The sequence below is a fragment of the Mobula birostris genome, chromosome 18 (assembly GCF_030028105.1).
Source record: "Mobula birostris isolate sMobBir1 chromosome 18, sMobBir1.hap1, whole genome shotgun sequence".
NCBI lineage: Eukaryota > Metazoa > Chordata > Chondrichthyes > Myliobatiformes > Myliobatidae > Mobula > Mobula birostris.
Window position 1 is genome coordinate 60918573 of NC_092387.1, and position 14485 is coordinate 60933057.

Sequence of the window (14485 nt, forward strand, 5' to 3'; positions counted from 1 at the left end):
GGGGGAAGATAGGAGTCAGATTAGGGTTGAGGAACAGGGTTGGGGGAGCAGTTAAAGATCAGGCCAGAGTCTAAGTTTTGCACTGCACTCCATGTTTGGAGACTAATGACGTGGCTGTGTGACAAAGGACATTGGTGAATGTCAGGCTGGCAAACACTGCGAATGAGGACCAGAGCGAATGAGGGCTTGTGGCCTCCAGGTCAGGGAGTCCCCCCAGGTCGATGGGTCCTGGGATCCAATGACAATGCAAGCAGGAGGTACGGGGGGGGGGGGGGCTAGTGATGCCCTGGGTATGTTAATCGACAGTCCAGAATTCATGTCCTGGAGTTTGGCATCCCATTATTGGCTAGTTCATACTAAAGGCTGAAGGCTAAAGGTCGATCGGAAGTTGAAGTCAGATGGCCAATGCTGTAGGCCGAGGGAGTCCACTGGGGAAGTTGGAGGCCGATTGTCTGAGTCCTCGAGTCCACTGGAGGCAGGGGACCTGGAGGCCTATCCTGGGTTTGGAGGACTCTCTATCGGTGTGATTGGGTGGGTGGGTGGATAGGAAGAGAGGGGCTTGCTTTGCAGTTGTTGTTCATTTATTGTTGATGTTTATGTTTTTCCGTTGAACAGTGTAGTAATGCTATATTGACATGACAATGTGTGGCAACACTTACAGGCTGCCCTCAGCTCATCCTTTGGTTGTGTTGTTAATGTAAATGACACATATCACTGTATGTTTCAGTGTACATGTGATTAATGAATCTGAATCTCCTAAAAATATATACAAAAGAATAATCATGGCACAAAACTCTTCACATTCTTAGTGTTAATGGTCAATGCATCTGCTAGTGTTGGCACAAAGCACCACTACCACTCACGTTGCCCCTTTGGGTGTTACACCCTTCCATTGTTTGAGGAGTTTCCCCACCGGTTTCATATCCAGAGGCATGTCCTGGGATGATGATGATTATTTTCTCTGTCTTTCTTTATCTCACTCTCTCCCCACAAATATGGCTGTTTGGAGGAGCAAACTGAAAAATCGCATGAAGTTAGTGTTTGAATAAAAAGCATTTTATTAAAGACTGGTGCGCATCAGGAGACCAGCCAAAGCTGATTTACTTGATCAAGAATTTGGTACAGCTTTTACATTCTCATTTGATGAGATTTTTGATAGGAAAATGGTGGAGACAGGAAAACTTGAACAGACTAGGTCGTAATTAAAGTATAAAGTGATTATCCACAGGTCTAGCAGTAAATCCAGTAAATTCTATTACAACAAAGGGCACATGCTGTAATCTGGGTCTCAATGCTGCTGCGTGTCATGTCTCTACTTTTGACTGCAGTTTCCCATTATCACATTATCACAATCCACATCTATAGTTACTAATTATTAGCCCTCACTTCTTTCCCCTTCAACACAGTATATTTCCTTTTCAATTTGTTTATATTTTCTGCCTCTTAATGCTCTGCAAAATTAGGCCATTTGGACTATCAAGTCTGCTCTATCATGGCTGAATATCCCTCTCAACACCATTCTCTGGTTTTCTTCCCATAACCTTGATGCCGTTACTAATCAAGAACGTACTAGCCTCCGCATTAAATACAGGTACCCAATGACTTGGCCTTCACAGCCATCTATGGCAATGAATCCTCCAGATTCATCACCATCACAAGTTCCTCTTCATCTCCACTCTAAAGAGACGTCCTTGCATTCTGAGGCTGTGCCCTCTGGTCCTTTTAATACAATTTTGGCTTCTGCCCAATCTCAGACATCCCGCTCCTCCCTCTCCGCAGTTTAACATGCACAAATGACTTCCTGGTTTTCCAGTTCTGACAAACAGTTTTTGGCAGCAATGTCGTCTTTGTTTCCTGACTTGCTGAGCGTTTCCAGCATTTATTCTGTTTGCCTCTCCAATAGACATGGACAAGTTGCATATTGTGTTGCTTGCTCTCGCGCCCTCCTGCTGACTCTGTCCTTCTGTCTCCGCACAGGCAATGATTCCCAAAGTGGCTGTTTAATAGTCATTACTGCAGACTGCAGTAGTACAATGCTATAAATCCCAGTAAATTAGACAGAGCATTCTCCTCAAGGCATAGCCATGTCACACTCAGTGCTTGCTCTTTCTAAATATTAAACACTGGATTCAGATCTGCTGCTAGACTCTGTGAAGTTCAGCTTAGATCAATGATGCTTCAAGCCCCGAGGCACAGAGGACCTCTTCTTCTGTTAATATTTACCATCCGGAAAATTAGTCGACACCTCACTGATCATTGTGTATTATGTGGTATAATGATCCTGTACGTTATTTCTGGAATTATAATGTATCTCATAGGAAAGAAATACTCATCTTCCTTTCATCGCATCAGGCCATCTCAACATTTTTTACACACAATAGTGATTTGTACTCGGTATTCAAACATTTGGAAATATTTGTGTGCAGTAAGCTTCCACAAGATCAATAGAATAAATGACTGGATAACCTCTGTTATTTGAAGGATATTTAGTGACCAGGACATTAGGGATATCACTGAAATCTATCATTCATATAACCTCAGCCACCTCAGTGTCTACAGGAGGTGGTGCCTCAGGAAGCCAATATCCATCATCAAAGATCCCTACCGTCCACGTCATGCGATTGTCTCGCAGCTGTCAGTAGGCAGCGGGTACAGAAGACCCAAGTCCCAAGCCACCATGTTCAGGAACTGCTATTTCCCTTCAACAATTTGGTTCTTGAGCCAACCTGCACAACTCTAATCACAACCTCGCCACAGCAACTCTACGGCCATTTTGATCAATTTGTCTTTTATTTTGTTCTTTCTTGTAAAAATTGTATATATTTTATGTCTAATTTGATGTTTTTCTTGTGAACGTTGCTTACGTAATGTTATGTGCCTGTGATGCCGCTGCAAGGAAATTTTCATCGCACCTGTGCCTACGTGTACTTGTGCATATGACAATAAACTCAACTGACTTTGATCTCCCCTGTCCTTTAATAAATAGAAGGACCTTTTGCATCCTCCTCTAGTGAAAGAGAGAACCTCATCTGAGTGTCTCTGCTGGGCCTATGCTCGCTGGAGTTTAGAAGAATGAAGGGGGATCTCATTGAAACCTATTGAATACTGAAAGGCCTAGATAGAATGGATGTGGAGATGACGTTTCCTATACTGGGGGAGTCTAGAACCAAAGCGCACTTTCTTAGAATATAGGAATGTCTCCAGAACAGAGGTGAGGAGGAATTTCTTTAGCCAGAGGGCCCAGATCCTAGAGTGTGGACAACCCAATGTTTGGACAATTTAAACGCTGAGCCAGATGGAGTGAAAAGGCTGGCTGTTGGGACCAGAGGGGAAGGTTTTATTTTCTCTCTGCGGATTGAGTGTTTGATGGTTTTTTTTACTGGGTTCTTTTAGGTTTCTTTGTTTTGTGGCTGCCGGTTAGAAGACAAACCTCAGGGTTGTGTAATACATTTGTTGATAATAAATGTACCTTGAACTTTGACCCTGTGGAATTCATTGCCATGGATGGCTGTGGAGGCCAAGTCACTGGGTATATTTAAAGCAGAGGTTGATAGGTTCTTGATTAGTCAGGGCATCCAAAATTATGGGGAGAAAGAAGGAGAGTGGGGTTGAGGGAAAACAAATCATCCATGATATAATGGTGGATTAGATTCAATGGGTCAAATGGCCTAATTCTGCTCCTGTGTCTTATGGTCTTACGGCTGAAAGACTGCACCTCTGACTGTACAGCTCTCATACAGCATTACACTGGAAGGCTAGACTGAATATTGTGCTTGACTATGAGACATAGGGTTGGGACTCACTAACTCACTAGGGACACCACGGTAGTGTAGCAGTTTGCACAACACTATTACAGCTTGGGCCATGAGAATTCGGAGTTCAATTCTGATGTTGTCCGTAAGGCATTTGTGCGTTCCTTTCTGTGGCCGCATGGGTTTCCTCCTGATGCCCCGGGTTCCTCCCACAGTCCAAAGATGTACTGGGTAATTGATTAATTAGTCATTGTAAATTGTCCTGTGATTAGCCCAGGGTTAAAACAGAAGTTGCTGAGTGGTGAGGCTTGTTGGGCCAGAAGGGCATGTTCAGTGCTGTATCTCTAAATGAATAATAAATAAATTCCTAACTGATGAGTGCTGGCTACTCAGCCATTGCCTACACTGGTGCATTATGATGTAATGATGTTATTGTTTTAAACCAGCAATCGTCTTGTTCAACCACGAGTTTTCCCTGTGGACATCATCATTTTAATATTAAGAGGGATGAGTGAAATAATATGCAGTTTTAAATCGAGTTTGCATGAGTTAGAATCATTAACAGGAGGCTATCAAAGATTAAGGTCTCTAATGCCAAACCACAGAACGAGATTTCAGATTAAGAAGGGTTTTTGCTTCTTCATAATGTTTCCAATTTTTTTTCGGTTTTTAAATATTCATTGAAAACAAAACTCTTAATTTTTTAACATTTAATTTTAAGATCCAGATGTTGCTAAAAAGGCCAGCATGTTTTGCCCATCCTAAATTGCCCTTGACAATGTGGTGGTGAGATGCCTCCTTAAACTGCTCCAATCTTTTGGGTAAAGGTGCAGTTGGGGAGGGAAATCCAAGATTTAGAACCAGCGCTGATGAAGGACCAGAAGACCATAACATATAGGAACAGAATTAAGCCATTCAACTCATCGAATCTGTTCCATCATTTGATCATAACTGATTTATTTTCCCCCTCAGCACCATTCTCTTGCCTTCTCCCTGTAACCTATCACACCCAGATTAATCAGGAATCTATCAATCTCCACATTAAATACACCCAATGACTTGGCCTCTACTGCCGTCTACGGCAATGAATTCCACAGATTCATCACCCTCTGGCTAAATAAGTTCCAGCTCATCTCTGTACCAAAGGGATGTTCTTTAGAACGCCCAGCTCTGCTAGTATTTTTTAAAGTCTTATGGTGAGAAAACATCACCTCAGAACTCACCCTGTCAATCACCTCAGAACCACGTGTATGTGATAAGGACTATCCCACATTCTTCTGAAATCCATGGTATGAGCCCAATCTGCTCAACTGTCCATTCCCGGAATCAACACATGAACCCTTACTGCACTGCCTCCAATGCTGGTGTATCCTTCTGTAAATATCGATCGGGAGCTGTGTACAATGTTCCAGGTCAGTTACATGATAAAGGTGCATCAAACCTTCCCTACTTTTAAACCAAATTCCTTTCGCAAAGACAATCAACCTTCCTAGTTACCTGCTTGCTAACTTTTTGTGCTTTGTGTACCCAGAGCCACATTCCCCATCTTTTTGTCCTGCAATATTTTGTTGTCCCAAATCTCTGTTCTAAGTTACAGAACATAGAACAGTACAGGCCATTCAACCCATGATGCAGTGTCATCTTTATTAACCTAGTTCAAACAAACCCTTCTCTCCCACGTAGCCCTCCATTTTTCTTTTATCCATGTGCCTATCTAGGGGTCTTTTAATTGCCCCTAATGTAAAACCATCTACCACCATCCTGGCAGTGCATTACACTCACACACTCTACTCACGCTCACACTCACACACCATTCTCTGTGTAAAAAAACTGCCTCTTGACATCCCCTTATATTTTGCTTCAATCACCTTAAAATTATGCTTCCTTGTATTAGCCACTTCTACCCTGGGTAGAATTTTCTGGTTGTCTGCTCTCTCTGTGCCTCTTATCATTTTGTACATCTCTATCAAGTCATCTCTCGTCTTCCTTTGCTTCAAAGAGAAAAGCCCTAGCTCGTTCAACCTATCCTCATAAGACATGTTCTGAAAAGTAGGCAGCATCCAGGTAAATCTCCTCTGCGCCCTCTCTAAAGCTTCAGCATTCTATCTGTAATGAGGTGACCAGAACTGAACACTGTACTCCAAGTGTGGTCTAGTCAGAGTTTTATAGAGCGGCAACATTGTGGCTCCTTGAACTCAATTTTCCATCTAATGAAGGCCAGCACTCCATATACCTTCTTAACAACCCTACCTGCCCGTGTGGCAACTTTCAGAGATGCATAGATGTGGATCCCAAAGTCCCTCTGTTCTGCCGCATGGCTAAAAAGCCTGCCATTACCCTGGATTCTCCCTTCAAGTTCAACCTTACAAAGTGAGGCACTTCACAGTTCTGTGGATTGAAATCCACCTGCTACTTTTCAGCCCAGCTCTGAATTCCGTCACTGGTCCATTGTTCCTTTGACAATCTTCTACACTAATCACGTCATCATCAATCCTTGTGTCACCTGCAGACATACTAAACCACCTTCCCACGTCCTCATCCAACTCACTTATATAAATCCCAAAGAGCAGGGGTCCCAGAACTCATCCCTGCGAAACGTTAAGGATTTCTTCTGAATGTTAGTTACCCTTTCAGTGCTAATATATTACCTCCAACCCCATGGACTCCTAAGCAGTAACTTTTTATTTATTGAATGCCTTCTGGAAATCTAAATACACCCAATGAAACTCCTCTATCCACTCTGCTTGTTACATCCTCGAAGAACACTTGAAAAATTGTCAAACTTGAGACGTCCTTCTTAAAACCTATCGACTAAGCTTGATTGCCAGACTGTTTTCTAACTGTCCTCCTATTATGACAATAATAATGGATTGGAGTAATCTACCAAAGATAATTCCTAAGTTGACTGGTCTTGTTCTGTATTTATCTTCTTTCTTCAATGGTGTCATTATATTTGTGGTTTCTGATCCTCTGAACCTCTCCACAATCCAGAGAATTTTGGTGCATTCCAACCAATGTATCCACGATCTTTTTTTGCCATTATTTATTCTTAAGACCCACAGGATCTTGTCTCTCAGGTCCAGGGGATCTGCAGACCTTTAGCCCATTAGATTTCCTGGTATTTTTCCTCCAATGCTGGCCATTCACATTTCCGAGTCACATATTTTTGGTTGCCTTGCTTACCTTTGGAAACTTGACCACGCAAACTGGGCTGACAGTCAACATTTCAGGCCGAGATCCTTCATCAGGACCTTTGTGAGTCCTGATGCATGATCTCGGTCTGAACCGTTGACCATTCATTCTTCTCTGTAGAGTCTGCCTAACCTGCTGAGTTCCTCCAGCATTTTGTGTATGTTAACCTGATGATTATTGTGTTGTTGTCTGTGACAACATGATGTGTAACACTTCAATAGAGTCTACATTTCAGCTAGGGCTTAACTGGCTGTCAAGACTTTCAGATATCCTAAGGGTATATGAGATCTCTTACAATAATTTTGAAAAATGGTCTGAAATCCCAATTCAGAGAAATCCAACAGGAAATGACTTATCTTTTTGTAATTTGCTGGTTTATTAAATTCAACTAAGTACACAAGATGAAAAAATGATTGTTTAAAGTAAGATCTTTAAAAGCTAATTCTCTCCTCCAGATGTTCACTCTAAATCACATCCTGATGCTAATGAATTAATGGGATAACCACCTTTTTAAAGGAATTTTAAAAAGCCGCTGAATGACACAGAGGTCAAAAGCTGATTGTCCTCTCCAATTAACAAGGGTATTAGAACATAAGATTGGGAGGACATGTTTAGAAGTGCAAGTGTTATCTGTTCTATGCCAATTGCTTTGGTAGTAATCTTGTTATCATACATCAAATAAACTTGAGTATGCTTATTGGAGTGCCTTGTTCCTTGCAGTCAGTGAGAAATATAAAGGAGATAGATCTTGATAGGCTCTGATGTGACAAATAGTTTGCAATTAAAGCGATGATGGAGCCACATGTAGGACGTGGGCCTAGGGGCTTTGAGATGAAGAACATTAGAGTCACAGTGTCATAGAAAAGTACAGCATAGAAACAGGCCCTTTGGCCCATCTAGTCCAGGCCCAAGCCATTTAGACTGCCTGCTCCCATTGACCTGCGCCAGGACCATAGCCCTCCATGCCCCTACCATCCATGTACCTATCCAAACTTTGCTTAAATGTTGAAATCGAGCTCACATGCACCACCTGTTCTGGCAGCTCGTTCCACACTCTCATGACCCTCTGAGTGAAGAAGCTTCCCTTCATGTTCCTCTTCAACTTTTCACCTTTCACCCTTAACAAATGACCTCTGGTTGTAGTCCCACCCAAACTTAGTGGAAAAAGCCTGTTTGCATTTACCCTATCTATACCCCTCTAGTATTGTATACCTCAAACAAATATCCTCTCAATCTTCTACTTTCTAAGGAATAAGGTTCTACCCTATTCAATCTTTCCTTATAGTTCATGTCCTTCAGACCCAGCAATATCCTTGTAAATTTTCTCTCTTCTCTTTCAACTAACTTCCCTGTAGATCGGGGACCAAAGCTACACACAATACTCAAAATTAGGCCTCACCAATGTGTAAAGCAACTACAACATAGCATCCCATCCACTTCCACAAATAAAACAAAGTGAGGCATGTTTTGTTTAATGAAATCCGTAGCACATTTTATTGAACTCTGAAATCTACACACACAAAAGCGCGCTAAAAATCTTTATGTAATAATGTCATCACGTCAAACAGCCTCTGAAGGTAAAACCCAAACTCAATGTCGGTGGTTGTGAATTAAGTACATTCCCACCTGTGGTGGTACCCTACATACTCAATACTGTGATTACGTTAACTTTGTCCTACATTATTCTTAAAAGCCCAAAACAGGTTCAAGGAACATCATTGCACCTTTAGACTAGATATGTCACAGTTCTCCGGACTGAACATTGAACTCAGCAACTTCAGTTAACTAGCCCACCTGCACCTGTCCTTCTCTGTAGCTACAACACTACACTCTTTTCACCTCAGTTGTATGTACGTATGTATGGCATGATGTGTCTGGATGGCAGGCACTGTATCTCAGCACTTCCATGTGTGCTAGGATGCAGAGTACCAGCACCTCTATTCATTAATCTACCCCACCGTCCCTCACTATGACTACAGACATCAGCTTACTTTTCCGAGGATCGTCACCTTATCATGAGATCCTGAGAGTGATGCGGCCTGCAGCTTTGCTCCCGGTAGGGTCACCCATGGTGGTCAGGTCAAGGGAGAGGTTCCAGACCAAGAGCTCAGTGATGGAACTGCTGGAGAATGATGACACACCAGAACGGTGGTGAAGGCTCCCCGATTATCTTGCCTTCCATGTCACAGGACCATGACCCTGATCTGTCAATGACCACGTGGACACTGCCCTTGCATCAGCCTCCCCACGTTAAGCAAAGGTGCACACAAGCGTTCTCCATTAAGGGAATAACCCCTCAGGAGAACATCATACTCGACTCGAGTGATCGCAGTACTCCAATGCATCATCTAGAGTAACCTTATGTGCGTTAAACCAGTCTATGTATATAACAGTTACTCCTACATTGGGGTGTCTGGGGCGTCCATTCCGGGGCAGCTCACTAACCTTTGGTCCCCACCAGACATTCAGCTCTCACCTGCGGCTCCAAGTAGCTGTTTGCATGTGGTGCAGCCATACCCTGGTACACCCCCTCGAAGGGTGAGTTAAACCAGGTGAGGGTAGCGGGAGGGTCTCATACCCCAGTGAGATCCCATGGTGAGGGAGGTGGTACTGCAAAGCTCCATGGAGAGTGAAGGGCATGACAAGGCACAGAAGACATCATGGTCACCTACTGCAACCAAGGAAGACCCCAGTTTGTCACGTTTGTTCGTACCACTGGACCTGGACTTCTGAGGTCGAGAGAGTGGAACTGCCCCAGTGCAACAGCTTTTCCACTTCAAAAAGTCTCCTGCACAAGTTTCCTGTCATCATCAGATACAATTGACAACCACCATATTTTAAAGGATTGTTTTTATATTTATTGTTTTTTTAAATTGTTTATTGTGTTTTAATTACGCTGCATCAAATCTGGATTAAAATCATTTCATTTTCCTTTAACTTCACGTACTGAAGAATGACAATAAGCAATCTTGAATACAATAAGTTACTGATGGAAGGCTTCAGCATGAAACGTCGATTGTTTATTTCCCTCCATAGATGCTGACTGACCTGCTGAGTTCCTCCAGTATTTTGGGTGCTTCTCACAATAATTGAAGCTCCAGCAGTAGTCTAGTGGGTAGCACACCTGCTCCGGAGCCAGAAGGTTAAGAGTTCAAATCCCCTTTGAGGGGCTGGGACAAAATCTCTCCTCTAAGGGGATGAATTGGTAGGGATGATGAGTATTCAGGGCGGGAGCGGATGAGGGGAGCTGCAGTGTCAAGTCGGGTAGGAGATGTGAGACTCCCCTTCAAGGTGCGGTGCGGTAGCATAGCGGTTAGCTTAACCCTCTACAGCACCAACGATCTGGGTTCAGTTCCTGCCACTGTCCATAAGGAGTTTGTACATTCTCCCCTGACTATGTGAGCTCTTCTGGGTGCTCCAGTTTCCTCCTACACTCCAGAGACGTATGGGCTAGTAGGTTAGTTGGTTTCATCCGTGTACAGTAATTGGGTGACGACACATTGGGCTGAAAGGACCTGTTACCATACTGTATCTCTAAATAAAAATAAACCAATACCAATTTCTTCCCAATCTGTGTCCTGTTCTGATGAAAGATCCATGAATCCATAATGTTAGCTCTGTGCTTTTCTCTCTCTCGATGCTGTCTTGCCCGCTGACTGTTTTCAGCATTTGGACAGCTCCGTCTGCCAGTGCGAGTTTTGCCACCTTCTCTGTCTTCGGAGAAGTATGGAAGAGTGGAGTCTGCTTGGCAGACCAAACTAGGTGGGCCATATTCTGCTCCTATGTCTTATGGTCTCATGCATCTCTCTATTTACACCTCCTTTCACGCTGATCAGCTTCACTCATCTGTTTCTCTTTGTTTACCCAAAATTCATCAATTTGTGATCTTATTACTTATTTATTTAGAGAACCAGCCCAACGAGCCGCACCGCCCAACAATCCACCTAGTTAACCCTAGCCTAATCACCCAAAAATTTACAATGACCAATTAGTCTACTAACCAGTACATCTTTGGAATGTGGGAGGAAACCGGAGCACCTGGAGGAAACCCACACGTTCAGAGGGAGGAATGTACAGAGGGCGTTGTAATTGAACTCCAAACTCCAAACTCTGAGCTGTAACAGTGATGGGCCAGCTGCAACACTGCCACTCACCATACACAAAATGCTGGAGGAAATCAGCAGGCCAAGCAGAAAAGAGTACAGTCAATATGTCTGGTCGAGACCCTTCGGCAGGACTGGAGAAGAAAGATGAGGAGTAGGGTTAAAAGGATGGGGGAGGGGAGGGAGAAACACAAGATGATAGGTGAAACCAGGAGGGGGAGGGGTGAAGTAAAGAGTTGGAAAGTTGATTGGTGAAAGACATACAGGGCTGGAGAAGGGGGGAATCTGATAGGAGAGAACAGAAGGCCATGGAAGAAAGAAGATGAGGGAAGAGCACCAGAGGGAGGTGATGGGCAGGTAAGAAGGAATGTTACTCCTACATTGGGGTGTCTGGGGCAGCTCACTCACCTGGTTTAACCCGCCCCTTGAGAGGGTGTACCATGGTATGGCTGCACCACATGTAAACAGCTACTTGGAGCCACAGGTGAGAGCTGAATGTCTGGTGGGGACCAAAGGTGAATGGTCTCAACCTGAAACATCGGCTGTACTTTTCCCCGTAAATGCTGCCTGGCCTGCTGAGGTCCTCCAGAATTTTGTGTGCATTGCTCGGATTTCCAGCATCTGCAGATTTTCTTTTGTTTGTGATTGGGCAACTCTACACTGTCTACTTCCATCAGAACTCCTCCCATCCTTCAGAGCTCCAAGGAGAACATGCCCAGATTCCCCACTCTAACCTCCCTCAGCTCTAGAACCACCCCAGTGGAAAAGGTTCCAGGCTGCATGCATTGGGCATGTTCTGAAGTGAATTGTCCATAGTTGGAGTTCTACCCTGGTTAAACATAAGACTATAAGACCATAAGACATAGGATGAGAATTAGGTCTTAAGTTCACTTGCCACATTGAATTCCACTATTCCATCATGGCTGATTTATTATTCTACTCAACCCCATTCTCCTGCCTTCTCCCTGTAGCCTTTGATATCCTTAATAATTAAGAACCTATCAACTTCTGCTTTAAATATACTCAATGACTTGGCCTCCACAGCTGTCTGTGGCAATGAATTCCACTGATTCTCCACCCTTTAGCTAAAGAAATTCCTCCTCATCTCCGTTCTAAAGAGACATCCTTGTATTCTGAGGCTGTGCCCTCAGGTCCTAGACTCCCCCACTATTGGAAGCATCTTCTCCACATCCACTCTGTCTAGGCATTTCAATATTTGATAAGTTTCAATGAGATCTCCCCTCATTCTTCTAAACTCCATTGAATACAGGCCCAGACCCATGAAACACCCCTCATACGTTAACCCTTTCGTTCCTGCGATCATTCTCATGAACATCCTTTGGACCCTGTGCAATGCCAGCAAATCCTTTCTCAGATATGGGGCCCAAAACTGCTCAGCATGTTCCAAGTGCGTTTGGACTAGTGTCTCATAAAGCCTCAGCATTAGATCTCACAGCTAGCAGGACTATTCCTCTTCTCACCCTGTCTCTTGCAAAAACGCCATCCCCTTCTCGCAATTCCTCCGTCTCCGCCGCATCTGCTCTCAGGATGAGGCTTTTCATTCTAGGACGAGGGAGATGTCTTCCTTTTTAAAGAAAGGGGCTTCCCTTCCTCCACTATCAACTCTGCTCTTAAATGCATCTCCCCCATTTCACGGTCATCTGCTCTCACTCCATCCTCTCGCCACCCCACTAGGAATAGGGTTCCCCTGGTCCTCACCTACCACCCCACCAGCCTCCGGGTCCAACATATTATTCTCCGTAACTTCCGCCACCTCCAACGGGATCCCACCACTAAGCACATCTTTCCCTCCCCCCCCTCTCTGCATTCCGCAGGGATCGCTCCCTACACAACTCCCTTGTCCATTCGTCCCCCCCATCCCTCCCCACTGATCTCCCTCCTGGCACTTATCCGTGTAAGCGGAACAAGTGCTACACATGCCCTTACACTTCCTCCCTTACCACCATTCAGGGCCCCAAACAGTCCTTCCAGGTGAGGCAACACTTCACCTGTGAGTCGACTGGGGTGATATACTGCGTCGGGTGCTCTCGATGTGGCCTTTTATATATTGGCGAGACCCGACGCAGACTGGGAGACCGCTTTGCTGAACATCTACGCTCTGTCCGCCAGAGAAAGCAGGATCTCCCAGTGGCCACACATTTTAATTCCACATCCCATTCCCATTCTGACATGTCCATCCACGGCCTCCTCTACTGTAAAGATGAAGCCACACTCAGGTTGGAGGAACAACACCTTATATTCCGTCTGGGTAGCCTCCAACCTGATGGCATGAACATCGACTTCTCTAACTTCCGCTAGGCCCCACCTCCCCCTCGTACCCCATCTGTTATTTATTTTTATGCACACATTCTTTCTCTCACTCTCCTTTTTCTCCCTCTGTCCCTCTGAATATACCTCTTGCCCATCCTCTGGGTCACCCCCCCCCTTGTCTTTCTTCCCGGACCTCCTGTCCCATGATCCTCTCGTATCCCCTTTTGCCAATCACCTGTCCAGCTCTTGGCTCCATCCTTCCCCCTCCTGTCTTCTCCTATCATTTTGGATCTCCCCCTCCCCCTCCAACTTTCAAACGCCTTACTCACTCTTCCTTCAGTTAGTCCTGACGAAGGGTCTCGGCCTGAAACGTCGACTGCACCTCTTCCTACAGATGCTGCCTGGCCTGCTGCGCTCACCAGCAACTTTGACCTTGTGTTTATATTCCAGCCATCTCAAAATGAAAGCAGCCACTGCATTTGCCTTCTGTACTACTAATTTAAGCTGCAAATCCCACATGAGGACTCCCAAGTCCCTTTGCACGTCTGATTTCTGAATTTGCTCCCCGTTTAGAAAATAGTCCATACTTCTATTGCTTCTACCAAAGCATATTTTCCTACACTGTTTTCCATCTGCCACTTCTTTGCTTGTTCTACTAATCTGCTCAAGTGCTTTAGCAGACTCCCTGCTTCCTCAACTCTACCTGTCCCTCCACGTTTCTTTGCATTGAGTCCAAATTTGGCCACAAGGCTTTCAAATCCGTCATCCAGATCAGAGACATATTACATAACCTCCTTGTTTTTGTGTTGTACGACTGTATTTATGAATCTCGGGATTATGCCAATCCTTCCTTTATACCCTTCCTTTCCAATACAATTGGTCAATAAAGGAGGCACGCAGCAAACATGCTGCAGTCTTCCAGTTTATTTAGAACAGTGCAACTTTCAAAAATTGAAAGGATATTATAAAGTCAAATAATCAAAAATACTTTGTATCAAACCAAAGTCATACTTGATTAATAGAAGCCAGCTATTAAGCCAATGTTACAAGTCATACATAATGCCTCGATATAACGCAGCTTTATCAGGATAGGTATGTAGCGAAGACATTCAGAAGGACTTTGCGGGGCAGACTCGATGGGCCAAGTAGCCTAATTCTGCTTCTATG